The sequence below is a fragment of the Physeter macrocephalus genome, chromosome 5, assembly GCF_002837175.3.
Source record: "Physeter macrocephalus isolate SW-GA chromosome 5, ASM283717v5, whole genome shotgun sequence".
Taxonomy (NCBI): domain Eukaryota; kingdom Metazoa; phylum Chordata; class Mammalia; order Artiodactyla; family Physeteridae; genus Physeter; species Physeter macrocephalus.
Genome location: NC_041218.1, coordinates 62,120,192 through 62,139,214, shown reverse-complemented (window position 1 = coordinate 62,139,214; position 19,023 = coordinate 62,120,192).

The window sequence follows — 19,023 nt, the reverse complement described above, 5'->3', positions numbered from 1 at the left end:
GCATCGGCAGGCGGACTCTCAACCACTGCACCACCAGGGAAGCCCCACTCTGTGACTTTTGATTGGAGAATTCAATCCATTTACATTTAGAGTTATTATTGATACATAAGGAATTATTAATGCCATCTTATTAATTGCTTTCTGGCTGTTTTGTATTTCTATTATTTCTTTTTCCCTCTGTTTCTGCCTACCTTTGTAAATTGGCAATTTTCTCTGGTGGTGTGCTCTGTTTGCCCTTTCTGTATCTTTTGCAAATCTACTAGGTTTTTGCTTTGTGGTTACCATGAGTCTTACATAAGACATCTCATTGATAAAATAGTCATTTTAAAACAAAATCTTCACTCTTTTATTCCCCCTTTTATATTTATATTTTTATGTAATTACTTTTTATTTTGTGTATTCATTCACAAATTATAGTAGCTATAACTATTTTTAATACTGTTTTCCTTTAACCTTTATACTGTAGTTTAGTGGTTAACACACCATCCTATTACAGAATTAGACTCTCCTAAGTCTGACTGTGTATTTACCTTTACCAGTGTGTGTATACTTTAATATGTTTGTATGTCACTGATTAGTGTCTTTTCTTTTTTGGCTACACTGGGTCTTTTTGCGACACATGGTATCTTTGTTGTAGCATGCAGACTTCTTAGCTGTGACATGTGGACTCTTAGTTGAAGCATGCATGCGGGATCTAGTTCCCCAACTAGGGTTCAAAGCTGGGCCCCCTACATTGGCAACAGAGAGTCTTACCCACTGGACCACCAAGGAAGTCCCTGATTAGTGTCTTTTCATTTCAGCTTGAAGAACTCCTTTCAGCATTTCTTGCAAGGCAGGTCTAGTGGTGATAAACTCCTTCAGCTTTTGTTTGTCTGGGAAAGGCTTTATTTCTCCGCTGTATCTGAAAATAACTTTGTCAGATGGCATATTCTTGACTAGCATTTTTTTTCTTTCAATATTTTGAATGTCATTCCACTCTCTCCTGGTCTTTTGGGTTCCTGTTGAGAAATCCACTGATAGCCCAATGGGGATTCTTTTCTAGATTACAATCTTTTTTCCCTGGCTGTTTTTAAGATTTTCTTTACCTTTAGTTTTAACAGTTTCATTATACTGTGTCTTGGAGAAGGTTTTTTTGCACTGAGTTAATAGGGTGACCTATTAGTTTTTTGAACTTGGATGTCCAAATCTCTCCCCAGGTTTGGGAGGTTCTCAGCTATTATTTCTTTAAAGAACCTTTCTGCCCCACCCCCTTTTCTCCTTCTGGAATCCCAATTATTCTACTCATTTTGTTTTTGGTTTTGTTTTTATGGTTTCCCATAGATCATGAAGACTTTCTTTACTCTTTTTTTTTTCTTTGATCTCCTCTATTGGGTTATTTCAAAATTCCTGTTCTCTAACTCACTTATTCTGTCATTACTCTGTTGCAGTTGCTCTCTATTGAATGTTCACTTCATTCACTGAATTCTTCAGCTCCAGAGTTTCTGTTTGGTTCTTCTTTATGACTTCTACCTCTTTGGTAAATATCAATTTGATCATGTATTTTTTTGTGATTACATTGCATTTTCTTTCTGAATTTTCTTATACCTCATTGAGTTTCTTCAAAACATCTATTTTGAATTATTTATCAGCTTGATTCCAAAATTCTGTGCCTTTGAGCTCAGTTATAGGAGAATTATTATCTTTGGGTGATGACATTTGATTGGTTTTTCATGTTCCTTGCAGTTTTGTGTTACTTTCAAATTTGAAGTAACAGACACCTCCTTAAATAGTTGCTAGTTGCCTTCAGGTAGGGTATTCTGTTCATTGGTGCTATTATTATCTGGAGTTTTCTCCACCTTTGTATGTGTACACCTGTTTCACTTTTCTTGGTCTCTCTTACAGTAGGTAGAATTTTTACACTTTTTTTTTTTTTTAAGAAGACAGCTTTTTTTTTTTTGTCTGCACCAGGTCTTAGTTGTGGCATGTCCTCTGGTTCTTAAAACCCACCAGGTGGGTACTGAAAACCTGTCTTTTGTTTTCCAGAAGGTGTCACTATGCCCAAGTTTGTGGTTTCTCCCTTGACTACAGACCCTGGCATGTTTTCTGAGCTCACTCCCTAGCCATACTCAGGGGCTCACACAAGGAGTCGGTAGCAGAATGGGGGGAGGTGTAAGTTTAGCACTCCAGGGCATTGGGGTGCCTGCAAACCTGTGGTAGGAAGATCCTTGGGTGAGATATTCCTAGAAGCTTGTGGGCAGACTTTCTGCTGAAGTTCTGGGCATAGACAACAGGAACCACATCTCTTTAATGCCCTTTGATATTCTTAACTGTCTCTTTCTGATCACTGTCCAACAAGTCGCAGAGGTCCCACCTAGGTACTCTGGGTGCTGGTGGAGAGAAACAGGTTTTTCCAGCTGTGTCCTACAGCACTCGGGTAGCCAACCTCTCTCTCATTGTTCTCCTTTTCCCCTTCAGGAGAGATTGCCACCACCTGTTTTTTTTTTAGCCCCAGGCAGTGTTGCCTTGGGGAGGAAGGAGGTGGCACTGATAAAGCTCCTCTTATAATGTCCAATGTATCCAAACCTCTTTTTTCTCCAGTGGTGTGCTGGAAACTCCCCTCAGGGAGGCTGGACTTCTGCCAATTCTCTCTCATCCATGAGCTTCTGCCCAGGTCAGCACTCTCCAGGTTTTTTGCTGACCATGGTGAGAGGTGTGGTAGTAGATTCACTGGCTCCACTGGTTCCACAGCTCATACCAAGGTCTACCTACCTATTATCATATACACAGGTGGGCAGAATTCCTCCTGGGCCCCTTGGAGTATGGTGCTAGATCCCACAACTCCCACAAAGGTACTTTTGTTTGTGATGGATGTCTAATTAGTTGTTGAAAAGGGGGGGACAGAAAGGAGGAACATCTTATACCACCATGATGCTAACATCAGCACTTCTTTATTTTTAAATTTCCTAGAAAATATTTGACATATGAAAAAATGTAAAGTTTACAGTTATGAACACCTAAATGTCTGCCATCAAGTTTAAGACTTAAGATATTATGATCGTTTAAGCCTCTCTATCACATTCCCCTTCTTTCTCCATCAGTGGGCAACTATCATCTTGAATTACATGTTTATCATTACTGATCATTTTTTATACTTCTCCTATATATGGATGTAGATTTCAACAATATATTTTTTCATGTGTTAAAAATTTAAGTGGATACACTGTAGTTTTCTTTTAAAACTTGAATTTTTTGCTCAACATTATGTTAATATATATAGTTTCGTTCATTGATGGATTTATAGTTTGTTTCCTTTTTTCTATTATGAACAACACTACCCTAAAAAAATTTTTGTCCCCTTGAGTTCATGAGTGAGCTTTTATTTAGGTCATGTGCCAGGAGTAGATTCTATGGATTACTGTCATCTTCTATTTACTATTACCAAATTGCTTTCCACAGTGGTTGAATCAATTTATACTCCCACAAAGAACTATAAAATTATAATTGTTTCACATCCTGCTTCACACTTTTTATATTTTATCTCATGTGAGTAATTTTAATGAAAACTAAAACAGATCACTAGTTAGAGTATTTGTGTGTGTGTGTGTGTGTGTATGTATGTGTGTGTATTTGTGTATTTCTTCTCCTGGTTCCTCTTCTATGAATTGTTGCTGATATTTTCTGCCCTGTTTTCTATTAAGTTTTATACTTTTTTAAAATTTGTAGAAGTTCTTCCTGGACACTAAACTTATATATGTTGCACATAGCTTCTCCCAGTCTATGAATTGTCTTTTTATCATAACTCTGCTTTTACTAAATGGAAGTTTTAATTTTCATGTACTTCAGTTTCTCATTTTTTTAAAATGATGGTTTGCACTTCCTACACTTTCCCTATCTTGTGGTTATAAAGCTATTCTCCTATATTTTCTTCTAAAAGAAAATACATATCTTTTATTATATAGTGTGAGGAAGGTATTCAATTTTATTTTTTCCATTTGGTAACTAATTGTCTTGGCACCATTGACTGGCTAGTTCATCCTTTCTCACTGATCATTGACAAAACCAGCTCTGTCAAATTCATACATGTCTGTGTCTTGGGCTATCCATTCTGTTCCATTGGTCTCTATCAATCTCCAAATCAATAATATACTCTCTTAATATAATTTTATTATGACTTAATATCTAGTACAGCCACCCCTAACTTTCTTCTTCAAAAGTATCTCAGATAATTTTTCTCCTCTCATGTATATTTTGGACCATTACTTTTTCTCATACATTTTCAGATTAGTTTGTTGAGTTCCATGAAAAACTGTATTTTAGTTCTGATTGGAATGTTTTGGAAGAAAGGTTTAAAAATAATATATGGATTGGTCAGTGTGACTTTTGCAACCTGGTTCTGTGTAAGGCAAGAGAAAAATCTACTTTTTAAGTAAAGACTATAAAAATGTGAAGTCCTGTCTATCATTTAAATAACATAATATTCTTCAACTCTTCTGGATTAAGAAACTGTGGTATTTTTTACCGTTGTAAAAAGAGATCAATTTTAAGCTTTTTAATTTTAGTAGCTCTTATTTTATATATAAAGCTTTACTTTTGATTTTTGAGAGAAATAAAATTTGTTTTCCAGAACTTCTGGGATTTTCATAGCAATTGCAAGTATGTTAAGCATGCATATGATAACCAAGTGCTGCACATGTTTTCTGTCACTGCAATCAAAATTGTTGCCCATTTACATGAACAGCAACAGAAATAAGGAGAAATGGAGCAGTGTTCAGGGGCTAAAAATACATAACAACATAATAATAGTCTGTCTCCTCTGATGTGTGATTGTGTGGGGAGTACACAAAGAGAGAACAAGGAGATCAAAATAATTCAAAAATTATAAAACAAAGTAACAAAGCTGAAAAGCAAAAATGAAAGGAGTAAATGCATTATTATCCAAAATATTATGTTTAGGGGAATCAGGTGTACTGCTTTATCAAAAGTTCTACTAGTTAATGTCATCATATCTTCAACTTTCATCTCCTGTCACACCTTTTTGTAAAACTACCTTTTGATGTGTCTTGCATTCTTCTGACCAGCTTTTTTTTCCCCCAAGGTATTCCCTATTGTTTCTTTCACCATCCTCTAACAGTTTTAGATTTAATTAACTCCTGATTGTTTCTGGAGATATAGCCAAAGCAAGGGTTTCCAGGATTGTTTTGTTCACAGTTTGTCAAATAAATGAGAACTGGCTTTTATAGTTCCTGGTTAACTAAGATACTTCAAAATTTTGTTATGAATAAATAATAGCCAATATTTATTAAGCCAAAACTGTGTGCCAATTTTTGGATTAATGTTTTTACATGTATTGTCTCTGTTTTTTCTCAACAATCATATGAGGGTCTTATATATAAGGCTTAGAGAAATTAAAAGACCCAAGTTCACACACCGAGGATATGTCAGATATGAGACATGAACTTAGACGTCCAGCACTAAAGTTCACAGTCTTAAAACCCCGATGCATCTTCAGTATTTCTTAAGATTACCATACACACAGTTTACTTGGTTGGCAGAATGTAAAATGTGTTCCATTTTTTATGTCATTAATTTTAGCTGAAATAACACTTTTACATATGTTACAGAATGGGAAAATCATTCATTTTTACCAGAAACAACCCTTATCCCCCACTATTATATCATTAAAATTAGCAACTGTTTCTTACTGAAGGACTCAAACACCCACCTGCATTATGGTTTATGAATAGGGTAAGCTTGGAACTTACCTAAGGAGTAAATCTCTATGCAAATTCAATATGTCCTTTTAACCAGTGTAATGAGTATTCAATTTATACAAACATTACTCTGGATGCTAGGCATTCAAAGATGAAATGGGTGCGATTCCTGCTCTCAAAGATCTGTGAATATAATGGACAGGTAAACAATTACAATATAAGCCTTGAAGTGTTCATAATTTATCAAATCCAGAACAAGGGAGTAAAATCAGAGCAGACTTTCTGGAGGACATGATGAATGAAATGAGTTTTTGAAGAGTAACTGCAAAGGCTTCATGGGCCTGTGAGAGATGGTGGATGTTCAGGGCACTGCAAGATGTCCACAATGTCAGAAACACAGAGCATGAGGAAGAAAACAGCAAGAAGTGAGATCGGGCAGAAAGCAGAGAGAGATCAGGCTGTAAATGGCTTTATTTGCCTTGCAAACACGTTTGGATTTTATGTTGAGATCCTTGGTGAGCCACAGAAGGATTTTTAAGTAGGAGGATAGTGTGATCAACTAACAATTTCGTATTTAGAATAAGCCAAAGTCTGTTGGCTTTGGGGAGGTCTAGAGAGAAGCAAATCAAGAGGCAAAAGAAAAGCTGGGAAGCTATTATCAGATGAAGCTGTCAGTGAAGTCGGAGTCAGTCAGAAGGGGCCAAAAAAAAATGGGTGAACAGGAAAGATTCTGAATAATACAATTGGTAGGATCTGATTCCAGGTCTGGGCTAGAGGAGTTGAGAATGAATGGTGGCAGCAAACTCAGGAAGACAAGAGATTTGGGAAGGGTTTTCCCACATATGTTGAGCTTCAACAAGATATCTTAGTGCTTGAATTAGAGATAGCTGCCATTTTTCAATGAGATAATAGTGAAGGTTATGGTTGTTTCCAACCTAAAGAATGAATCTCTATTACAAACATCCTACTGTTCCCAAAACTCTTCCAATTCCTTTATGACCTTATTTTGCTGCTTTTATCCTTAGGTTTGTTGAGGTGATTATCAGAATTCTGAAATTATATCACTAAGGCTTTCATAATATTTAAGAAAGAATGCCAGAAGGATAACATAAGTAATGTAGAATGAAAATGAAAAGATTTCTCCTTAAAAATCCCAATATTCCAGACTAACTACTACTCACAAAAGAATATTTCAGAATATATGAATTAAATGTATGGTGACTTCTTATACTGCACAACTTATACCATGCCCCCATTTCTATTTCACAAGGACAATTTTGGTTTCCATGGCTAAGTAATTGAAATGGCAACCATCATAATACTGTTAATTGTTAATTTAATAAATGGTTATCTTTCTTGGCACCCCAAATATTTCAGATTGGAAATATCTCTCTGGCCAAATGACAATATATGTAACTTTTAGAAAAATGATTACACCAGGATATTTTCTCATAGCTTTAAAGTAAGTATGATATATGTTTTTTAACTTGTATAATGTACAAAGATAAATTTTTTTGATAATATTGTTGGTCTCGAGTTTTATAAACATCCTGGATTTCCAAAGCCTTGGATACTCAATGTCTCTATTGCCCTCACAGTCATAGAATCAGGATTCAAAAACAAAAAACAAAAAAGAAAAAAAAACCTTCATTTATTAAAAAAAAAAAAAAAAAAAAGAAGGCAGTCATGAGGAAAGATCTGGTCTGGTCAGGAAGGGTATGTGAACTTGTAAAAACGAATAATGCACTAGATACATGTATGTATATGCATAATTTTATACATATTTATGTTGTATAATGGTAAATTATTGTAGCATGATATTATAGATAGAGTGAGCTTGTCTTTCTCTTCACCTCCTATTTTCTTCCTCTATTTTTACTTGGTAAAGAGAAAGTCTTTAGTAAGGCAAGAAAAAAGAATTCTTTTGTATTTTATGCTCCAAAGTTCGAAGGTATTTCTCAAAAGATAGTTGATGTCAGGAAGAGAAAGTGTGTAACCGTTATTCCATTGTGAAGAACTGAAAAGACCTACCTTACTCCCAGGAAGGCCCTCCCAGGGATGTTGCAAGGTGGGAGCCAAGGGCCTGTTTCATAGATCTGAGATCTCAGGAGGGACAAGGACTGCTCAGGCTGGGAAAGACAGAGGAGTATCTGCAGAAATTAGAGGAGTGGGAAAGAAATGAGTGAGAAGGACCTTCCAAATGTCCATTGCAGGCACCAGCTTGAGAAAAGTGAGGAACTACTTTCTACCTCTTTGTTCTGTATTCTGTTTGTATTAATTGACTGGTGATAAGAGAGATATCTTTTTTTTTTTTTCTGTTAATGGAGTGTACCTTGGTACTTTTCCAGATGCTGCAGGAACCACTAGGGATGTCTGTCTATCTGTCTGTCCACCTATCAAAAGAAAGTTGCAGAGATTATGCACTGAACTGTCAATATCCTAGGGAACAGGATAGGGAAGAGTAAAGAATTTTTTTCTATTTCATTCACTTCTATATTTTTTGAGTCTAAAGAATTAAAACATAAACAAATTATGGGGAAAAACTATTGCCAATCATTTTTTTTCTGATTCTACTTTTTCCTTTGGGAAAGCATCTCAGAAAGATAAAGATTTGGTTTTCAGTCTTTAATTATGTTCAACCATCTTTAGTCAAAGGGTATGTAGCAATTGACATATAAAGTGCACTGTGTGGATACTTTTCTGCTCAGGAACATGAAGGGAAAAAAATGTTGGGCTTCTCTTTGGAGGGATGAGACTCTGCACATGAGAAATGAATGAGGGACTTCCCTGATGGCCTAGTGGTTAGGATTCTGGGCTTTCACTGCGGTGGCCTGGGTTCAGTCCCTGGCTGGGGAAGATCCCGCAAGTCGCACGGTGGGCCCCACCCACACAAAAAGAGAGTGGTGAAAAGTGAATGAGAAAAAGCAGAAGTTACGTGCCTGTAGGTAGTAAGCTTTATTGGATGATCAGACATGGAAGTGAGGTGATTATCACAGTCAGAGAGAGGAATCAGGAGAACGAGGGAAAGATGGTCAGGTCTCTTGTTATAGGCCAACAATCCGTAAGTGACTTTTCAGTGTGTAGTGTCAACAGTATGTTTGAAAACTAGCTGTGGGAGAGTCAAAGAATGATGAGAAAGAGCTACAAGGATATACCGTACAACATGGGGGATATAGCCAATATTTTATAATAACTATAAATGGAGTAGAACCTTAAAAAAATGTAAATATATTGTACACCTGTAATTTTGTACAGCAACTATACTTCAATTTTTAAAAATTACTATTAAGAAAAATATCCAAAACTTGAAATAAAGTAAGAGGAAAGCTAAAAACATAATAATGATGGGAAAATATGAGGAGAAAATATAGAGTCTACATTGGAGGCATGTTAAGAACTTAGAGAAAACTCTTCAGAGTCACAGAATTTTAACACTGGCAGAAATGTGATCAGCCAGTCATTTTACTTTACATGTGTATGTAAATGAGGCTTGGAGAGGTTCAAATAACAAGCCAAAGGTTACACAACCAGTTTATTTCAAAGTTAAGGCTAGAATCCCAAACTCTGGACTTGTGACCATTTACAAGAATTGTATCAAGTTATAGTCTTGGTTTGTTTTGCCTCTCAATAAAAATAATGTTCAAATATGTGTCCTTTCTTGGAATCTATAACAGTGTTTGAGAGCATATCCATGAAATCCAGAAAATCATACCTGATCATTCTAAGCTTTCTTTGAATCCAATTTACTGAGAACGGAACTGAATTTCAGAGACTGCCAGCTGCCAGGGAAGTCACTCAGGCATATCTCACACTGTTTATCTGGATAACATTTGGATGTTCTGGAGAGTCGCAGGTACCATCAGGGCCAAACCCTTCTTCTGTGTAGGTGTTTTAGCCCCAAATAGACAAAGGTTCTCAAGGTGAGGGCAAGCATTTGAGATAAGCCATTTTTACCTAATCAGGCAATTTTTCAAGCAGATTAAAACTGAATCCCTGTCACTGGTTTTAATGACATGGATTTAGCATCTTTCAGAAACTCTTTTACTGCAGCATTTGAAAATCAATGACACTATCAAAGCATATTTCCATCTCATACTCAAAACCTTTTGAGAGTTTAGAAAAATGCTTCATTTTTTGTCCCTTTAAATGGCTTAACACATAATACATATGGAAAAGACTGCTTTGAATTATCTTTCTCAGAGTTCAGAAACAATTGTGGGGAAAAAAATGACCTGCTTGTAAAATATTAAAAGGTGATGTTTTTCTTCATAATTATCATGCTCTGGAGCATAGTGTTAAAATGACTGTTTCATAGTCATATCAGTCAGGGTCCAATCTGGACACAGAAACCACAGAGTAATTTGAATAGGTAACTTTCAAATAAAATCAAATATAGAGAATTATTAACTGTAAGAGGAGCTTGAAGAAACAGAGGATTGACTAATAGAGAGTAAAGAGAGCAGTTACAGAAGCAACAACTGCCTGTGGGGCTGGGATACAGAATCCAAGGAAGGGACAGATCTGGAAGAGGGCTTCACCAGGGATCCAGACCGCATTGGACAGAGCACAGCCCGGGATGGAAGAGAAGTCCCCTGAGGCTGTGTTCGCTGGTGGCTGTGGAGAAAGCCATTCACAGGGGCTTGCCAGGCTGGTAGCACTGTGCTTGGAGGGGAGGTACCCACAGGGAAATCCCATGTGCTACTAACCCCTGGCTGCTGTGAGGGCCTGAAGGTGCAGGAACGTACCCTCTACAGAACCTGCCCCGAGGAACACACAGCTGTCAGGAAGAAAAAATTCCTTTCTCCCCCAGTGTCCCTCTGGGATTCTCTTCCAACAAAGCTTGATCTCTTGCCCACTGGCAAGAGAGAAATATTTTCAGGGCCCATTGTTACAGAGCAGAAAGTAAGGGTGAAATTAGAGCTGAGAGGCAATCAATTGATGACTAGCATAATTGTTCATCAAGGTTCTGAAAAATAGCTCTGTTTGTTCTATCTGTAGTTTTCAATTTTATCTCTGTTAAAAATCATAAATTCCTTAGGGGCAAATATCTTGTCTTATCTCTATAACAACATGTCATACCCTCAGCTGGTCAGGTCACAACCGCAGCACGTTGAAGAAATGTGGTAGAATGTAGAAGAGGAGAAGGAATGGAGGAGAGTGGGTTTAACTGTTGATATTAATTGTGTGTGGGTTTGGGGTAGATATCTCCCTTTCCTCTCCTCTCATGAGTCCACGTGGAGGAATTTCCCCAGGCTCTCTTCACGGCTTCCCCTGTCATAGGTAAGGAGGAGTAATTTATCTGATTGGTCAATTTTGAAGAATGAATGGGTACGTGTGGCCCAGCAGCTTCCTCCTTGTCTTTGAAAGCCAGCCTGCCTTCGTAATTTTCATCATCAGATGGTACACTCAGAAGGATGGGCTCTGCCCCTCTGAGGGAAGCCTACCAATGTCTACATGTGCCAGCGACTGGGAGGGAGGTTAGGACGTGTGTCTGACTCAGGGACAGAAGATGTTAGATCTAAGCCACATTCTTCAATTCACCTTATATCAATAACAAAACAAATAATTTCAACTTTTACCGTATTTTTATTTGTCCACTTATCAGAGGGTTCTGAACTCCGGAGTGGTATTTCCTGATCCCTCTAAATCTCCACAATTAATCAAACTTTTTAAAGAGAGGAGTGGGCCTCCGAATTTCGCATCTAAGCCTATGGCTCTCCTTCAACAGAAGGCTCTACTTTGCTCGCCCAAACCTCAACCCTCCTCTGTGAGATAGTGAAGTACGTCCGCTTTGACCTACAGGAACCCTACATCCCTTTTTCTATTCTCTCTCCCCTCCACAGTTTGCCCCATTTCACCCTAGTACACCCACACCCACAAACACATGCACCGTTTTCAAAACCTGACTTTCTGGAAGATCTGATATCAATCACTGTCATCTCAGCAATAATGCCTTGTTTTCTCTCTGCCAGTGGTGATGGGATTTTGAATCTGAGTTCTAATATGGGGACATAAGGTTATTAGTAAAATATCCAGCATCAGATGACTGACTGGGTCGTGGAGATTCTTCCTGGGATGCCTGAAACTGTAGCCACAGATGGCTCCTAAATGCCTACCCAGCTTCTCAGAGTTTCCTGTCTGGGAGATCATGCCCCTGCTTTCAAAGGCTCTGAGACTGAATGCCTCTGTTGACATATGTCCAAATTCCAAAGCACTCTTCACTTAATTTTTGCACCTCCTCTCCCCACCAAAATATTTAAGACCTCAAAAGAAAAATGAACGAGATTAAGCTTCTGTCCTTGAGAGTTTACAATCTAAAAGCCAAAATAAGGCAAGTCCATGAAAAATGATTATTAGGTAAAGTGTGGCAAGGGTCATGGTAAATTTATATAATAAATAATATGAGGATTCATAAAGGAAGAAAACACATTTATCAGCTTGGAGTCACCAGGAGAAGCTTCACAGCAGAGTTGGCACTTGAGAAGTCTTTGAAGGATAGATGTGATTGTGACGTGTGGAAAGGCACAGGGTGTGAGTGTAGAAGGTGAAGGGACAATAAGGGGTTCCAGTTGCCAGGAAGAGTGCAAACTCCCTGGCTCTGCATCCAGGCTCTCAGAGCCTACATTTACCTTAGAATCTTTAGAGCTGGGGCAGCAATGCCTCCCCCACTGCAATGTTTGGGGAATCAGTGAGCTCTGAACGTTAAAGCTCCTAGTCCAAGAATAGTTACTCAACACATGGCAGCTACTGTGGGTAGTGCTATCTAAGAAAGGCCGGTGGGACTTCCCTGGTGGTCCAGTGGTTGAGAGTTCGCCTTCCAGTTCAGGGGGTGTGGGTTCGATCCCTGGTCGGGGAGCTAAGATCCCACATGCCTCATGACCAAAAACCAAAACATAAAACAGAAGCAATATTGTAACAAATTCAATAAAGACTTTTAAAATGGTCCACATCAAAAAAAAAATCTTAAAAAAAAGAAAGGCCAGGAACACTCAGAGGGTATGAGCAGCCCGCTTTAGCGAGGTGAGCGAACTGTAGGGCTGAAGGATAGAAAATTAATGTTGGAACAGATAGCGGAAGACGTTTAACACTTGACCAAAAAGAACAGGCTTTACTCATTTCATGCTTTGGAGCTGAAGCTTTTTTTTTTTTTTTTTTTAACATCTTTATTGGAGTATAACTGTTTTACAATAGTGTGTTCCCCCTCCCCATGTCCTCAAGTCCATGCTCTAGTAGGTCTGTGTTTTATTCCTGTCCTACCACTAATCTCTTCATGACATTTTTTTTTCTTAGATTCCATATATATGTGTTAGCATACGGTATTTGTTTTTCTCCTTCTGACTTACTTCACTCTGTATGACAGACTCCAGGTCTATTTGAGCAGGAGAGTAGCTCTTCTTCTCCTCTTCTCCCTCCCCCTCCTCCCCTCTTCGTCCCCCCTCCTTCCCCTACCTCTCTCTCTCCTCAAGCAGAGGGATTTGTGTTATCATACTTGTCGCTGTTGGGGGCACACTTTTCAACTTGGATCTGTTTCTTGTTTTATTATTTTTCCCCATTACACTCTATGCCCACTCCCATTTCCTCCTCCCACCTTGATTTTGGCTCCCATATGGTTATATGTGTTTTTGGAAATATATGTATGTGTGAAATTGATATGATTTTATGTAGAAATATAGAGACAGATAGCTACATATCCCTGTTAATTGTGGGTAGTTGAATCTTACATAAATATAGAATAGGGATTTTTCTTTTGTGCTATAGAGCTTGTTTTCTCTTGATCTACATGAATGATTTGCACCATAGAGATCATCTTCTTTCTTATTTAATTTAATACTGTTTGTAATACAGTATTGTTTGCCCCTCAGTGTTCATCTGGTCTGTTTCTTCTTACTAATGCAGGGCTTGCCTGCTTGGCTCCTCCAGAACACACTAAACCATCCCCTGGTGATGGACAACTAGCTTGCCTCCCGCTCCCAGCAGTGCTGTGATGAATATCCCTGTTCATCCCTGTGATGGATATACACTGGAGTGGGACTGCTGGGGAGTCAAAAGGTCAATACATATTCAGCTTCACCATCCTCTAGAAAGGCTGCACCAGTTTAATTGTCCACCAGCAATGCACGAAGAGTCCTGTTTCTCCACATGATCCCCAGTACTCCGTATTATCCAATTTTATACCTGTGGTCAATCTGATGGATAGGAAGTCTCTCTCTCTCTCCCTCTCTATCTCAATCTCTCTCACTCTGTCACACACACACACACACACACACATCTTTTCTTAGGACAAAATGTGTAATTAAAATATTATTAAAAAGGAATAACCAAAGTAAAGTACTTGGGACCTACAGAAGCTTTGAATAGATGGTGTGCCTTGAAAGGCCTTATTGTGACTGGGTAAGGAAACTAAAGTTAACAGAGCTTTGAGTTGATTAAGCCAACTAAGCAAGGTGCTGAGTAAATTTAAGAGAAATTTAACTATGTTTTTGCTTTATTTAATGCAAAAAGGTAATAAATCATGTCAAAACTTCCCCACTACATTTAATTACCTGCAATGTAATCTTTAAATTTTAAGCCTGAAAGAATTGCTGAAAGTCAGGAGACATCATTTTTTTTTTCCTTATTGTAGGACAGTGCAATAGCTTATAAAATACGTTCCTGTTTCCCTTCACATACGTTTTAAATGACATCACAAATATATTTTTCCACTTCAGTTTTCCCTATTCATATATTTTTCCCATTTTTAATTGGGGTTTTCTTTTTTTTGCCTTGATTCATTGGAGTTCCTTATATGTAGTAGAATCATGTTTATTTCTTGCCATTTTTAGATATTGTAAATATCTTCTCCCTCTCATTTCCTAGTTATGTCTATGGTGACCTCACATAACAGAAATCCAAGTTTCAGCCATATGGTTTGTGCTTTGAGGTCTGGTTTAAGCAATCCTTTCTCATACATATGTCACAAAGATATTCCCCTGTATTTTCTTCCATAAGATTTATAATCTTACCTTTCATATTTAGGCTTTTAAAACACCTGGATTTTACTTGGTATATTATTTTCTATAAACCAATAAAACAATCTGTTTCTTTCCAGTGCAATGGAAGTTTTAAAAATCATTTCTGATTGATTTATGAGGCCACCTCTATCATAATATGAAGATTGACCACTTATAACTGTTATCTCTGGGCAATCTATTCTGTCCCTTTGGTTTACTTTTCTATTCTCATGTTAGTGCCAAACTCTTTGTACAACTTTTTAAAATTATGTTCTAAAATAAGAGAGGGCAAGTCCCTCACCTTTACTCTTCATTTTCAAAATTATCCTAGCTGTTGATAGACCTGTGTTCTTCTATACCATGCTTGTTATTAAGCTATATCTTTCAGCTTCTAGCCTACCTTTTACAACTCTCTTTGTGATGCTGGAGCTAGGGTCTACAAGTCACGTTTCTCCTTTTCTGAGTGGCTACCTGTTAGGCCCTGTCACTAGGGGACACTAAAGGATAACTGGAGGAAGACAAGGGCTGTGTTCCTTGCTGTCTGCTTTTGGTTGATGTCAGCGTTGCCCCAGCCTAACTTAGTCACCCCAACAGCAGCAACTGACTCCAGTCTCCAGAAATCAGCCTCATCACATTGCCTCAGGTTTGCTGGAATCACCTGGCTGGGATGCCCTTGTCAGAGCTCTTTTTTTTTTTTTTTTTTAATTGGAGTAAAGTTGCTTTACAATATTGTGTTCGTTTATACCATACAGCAAAGCGAATCAGCTATACGTATACATATATCCCCTCTTTTTTGGATTTCCTTCTCATTTAGGTCACCACAGAGTATTGAGTAGAGTTCCCTGTGCTATACAGTAAGTTCTCATTAGTTATCTATTTTATACATAGTATCAATAGTGTATATATATATATCAATTCCAATCTCCCAATTCATCTGAGTAGCCACGCCTTCACTGATGTCTGAGTCCCATGTCCACAAGACCCTCTTCCAAACTTCTAGCACCGTCCCTTTGTTTCTCCAGCCCTAGAGAACCTCACTGCTCTCTTTTTGCCTCTCAGTTCTGTAATACCTGCTTGCAATTTTATATATATTAAACTATCTCCACTAATAACTGGTGTGGTTTTTGATTTCTGACTAAATCTTGACTGATACAAATGTCAAGTTCAGAATCAATCTGTCAAGTTCAAAAAGAAAAAATCCACAATATTTGTGTTTCAATTGCTTTTTTAAATTAATTTTTATTGGAGGATAATTGATTTATAATTTGTGTTAGTTTCTGCTGTACAGCAAACTGAATCAGTTATAAATATACATACATCCACTTTTTTTTAGATTCTATTCCCATATAGGTCATTACAGAGTATTGAATAGAGTTCCCTGTGCTATACAGTAGGTTCTTATTAGTTATCTATTTTATATATAGTAGTATGTATATGTCAATCCCAGTCTCCCAATTTATCCCTCCCCCCACCTTTCCCTCTTGGTAACCATAAGTTTGTTTTCTACATCTGTAGTTCCATTTCTGTTTTCTAAATAGGTTCATTTGTACCATTTTTTTTAGATTCCACATATAAGTGATATCATGTGATATTTGTCTTTCTCTGTCTGACTTCACTCAGTATGACAGTCTCTAGGTCCATCCATGTTGCTGCAAATGGCATTATTTCATTCTTTTTTATGGTTGAGTAATATTCCATTGTATATATGTACCACATCTTTACCCATCCCTCTGTCAATGGGCATTTAAGTTGCTTCCATGTCCTGGCTATTGTAAATAGTGCTGCAATGAACATTTGGGTACATGTATGTTTTCGAATTATGGTTTTCTCTGGATGTATGCCCAGGAGTGGGATTGCTGGATCACATGGTAGCTCTATTTTTAGTTTTTTAAGGAATCAGTTGCTTCAAATGTACAGATTAATTTCGAGAGAATTCATTTGGAAACAATATTAAGTTGACCATACATTAATATGACAGCTCTTTATTTATTCAGATCATCAATGTATTTCAGTAGGGTTTTAGAAACTTTATTCATTTAAGACTGATGTACTATTTGGGAGAAAGGAGCAGATTCAGGCTTTGTGGGGCCCAAAGCATATGCTTAACTTAGGGAAACTTCTTTTAGAAGAAGGATATAAAATTACACATACAGAGTTAAGCACGAAATGAATTTATTTAGAATGAGAACAAAATAAAAATAAATTATGTATTTTTTTAAACTTTACAATATCAAAGACATCAAAAAATCCAGTTATTAACTGCACAACACACCTCTGTAATACTTTTTCCTACATTTTGACTGCACATTCATTGATCACATATTCATATGAAAACAATTTTATATTTTTATAGAATAATATAATGCTAATTGAGTCTTTCCCTTTTCATAGTAGATTGAAATATGCTTTTTATCAATATTAGAGTTTAGAAATTTTTTTCTTTGTTTCACATCTCATTCTTGGTAAGTCATAAATTTTTTAAATTGTTATCAAATTTGTGACTTCTTTCAAGATTTTTTTTAATATATATAGGAGTATAAGATTTTAAGACATTTCAGTGACTGACAGCTCTTAAGATAATATTTGAATTGGTGATATTCAACCAGTTTGCTCTTGATGTGTATTTTGAATCTTGTAATATAAATGTAAAGTTAAGTATTTCGTGGCAAATTAGCAGGAAATTCAAATTTTTTCAACTTTTTCATATGATTTACTCTTCTATCATTTTCTAACAAGGCTGTATAAAGCCTATAACCAAAAATGGTTATTTATTTTATTCTCCCCATAAATCCATTCATTGTTGCTTTATATATTTGAGCTATATTATTATGTTCACATATGGTCTTGAGCAAAATCTCCTGTACTATATTTTTATCACTTTATAATGTCCTTTTTTGTTTCTTTTTTTTCCCACTAATAGAGGCTAAAATGTTACATGTATTGATAGTAAAAGAAATTTAAGTAATTTTTAACAAATATCTGTGCCTTTGCTGTTGACTATTTTTTTCTCAATTTTATTTTTTTTTTATTGAAGTATAGTTGCTATACAATACTGTTTGTTACATGTGTACAATATAGTGATACACAATTTTTAAAGATTATACTCCATTTATTGTTATTATAAAATATTGGCTATATTCACTGTGTTCTACAATATATCCTTGTAGCTTATTTTATACCTAATAGTGTGTACCTCTTACTCCCCTACTCTATTTTGCCCCTCCCCAATTCTCTCTCCCCACTGGTAACCACTAGTTTGTTCTCTATATCAGTGAGTCTGCTTCTTTTTTGTTATATTCACTAGTTTGTTGATTTTTTAGATTCCACATATAAGTGATATCATACAGTATTTGTCTTTTTCTGACTTATTTCACATAGCATAATGCCCTCCAAGTCCATCCATTTTGTTGCAAATGGTAAAATTTCATTCTTTTTTATGGCTGTGTAGTATTCCATTTATATATACATATATATCACTTCTTCTTTATCCATTCACCTGCTGACAGACACATTGCTTCCATATCTTAACAGTTGTAAATAATACTGCTATGAACATTGGGGTACATGTATCTTTTTGATTTAGTGTTTGTTATTTTTCAGATATATACCCAGGAGTGGAATTGCTGGGTCATAAGGTCGTTCTATTTTTAGTTTTTTGAGAAACCTCCACAATGTTTTCCACAGAGGCTGTACCAATTTACATTTCCACCAACAGTATACAAGCATTCCCTTTTCTCCACATCCTTGCCAACATTTGTTATTTGTGTTCTTTTTGATGATAACCATTCTGCCAGGTGTAAGGTGGTATCTCATTGTGGTTTTGCTTTGCATATCCCTTATGATTAGTGATGTTGAGTATCTTTACATGTGCCTGTTGGCCATCTGCATTTCCTCTTTGGAAAAACGTCTATTCAGTTCTTCTGCACATTTTTAATCACATTTTTGTTTGTTTGATATTGAGTTGTATGAGTTGTTTATATATGTTAGATATTAATCCATTATTGGTCATATCATTTGCAAATATTTTCTCCTATACAGTAGGTTGTCTTTTTGTTTCATCAGTGGTTTTCCTTTGCTGTGCAAAAGCTTTTAAATTTAATTAGGTCACATTTGTTTATTTTTGCTTTTATATCCTTTGCTTTAGTAGACAGAGCCAAAAATATATTGCTATGATCTATGTCAAAGAGTGTTCTGCATATGTTTACCTCCAGAAGTTTTATAGTATCTGGTTTTATATTTAGGTCTTTAATACATTTTGGGTTTATTTTTGTATGTGGTGTTAGAGAGTGTTCTAATTTCATTCTTTTACATGTAGCTGTCCAGTTTTTCCAGCACCACTTATT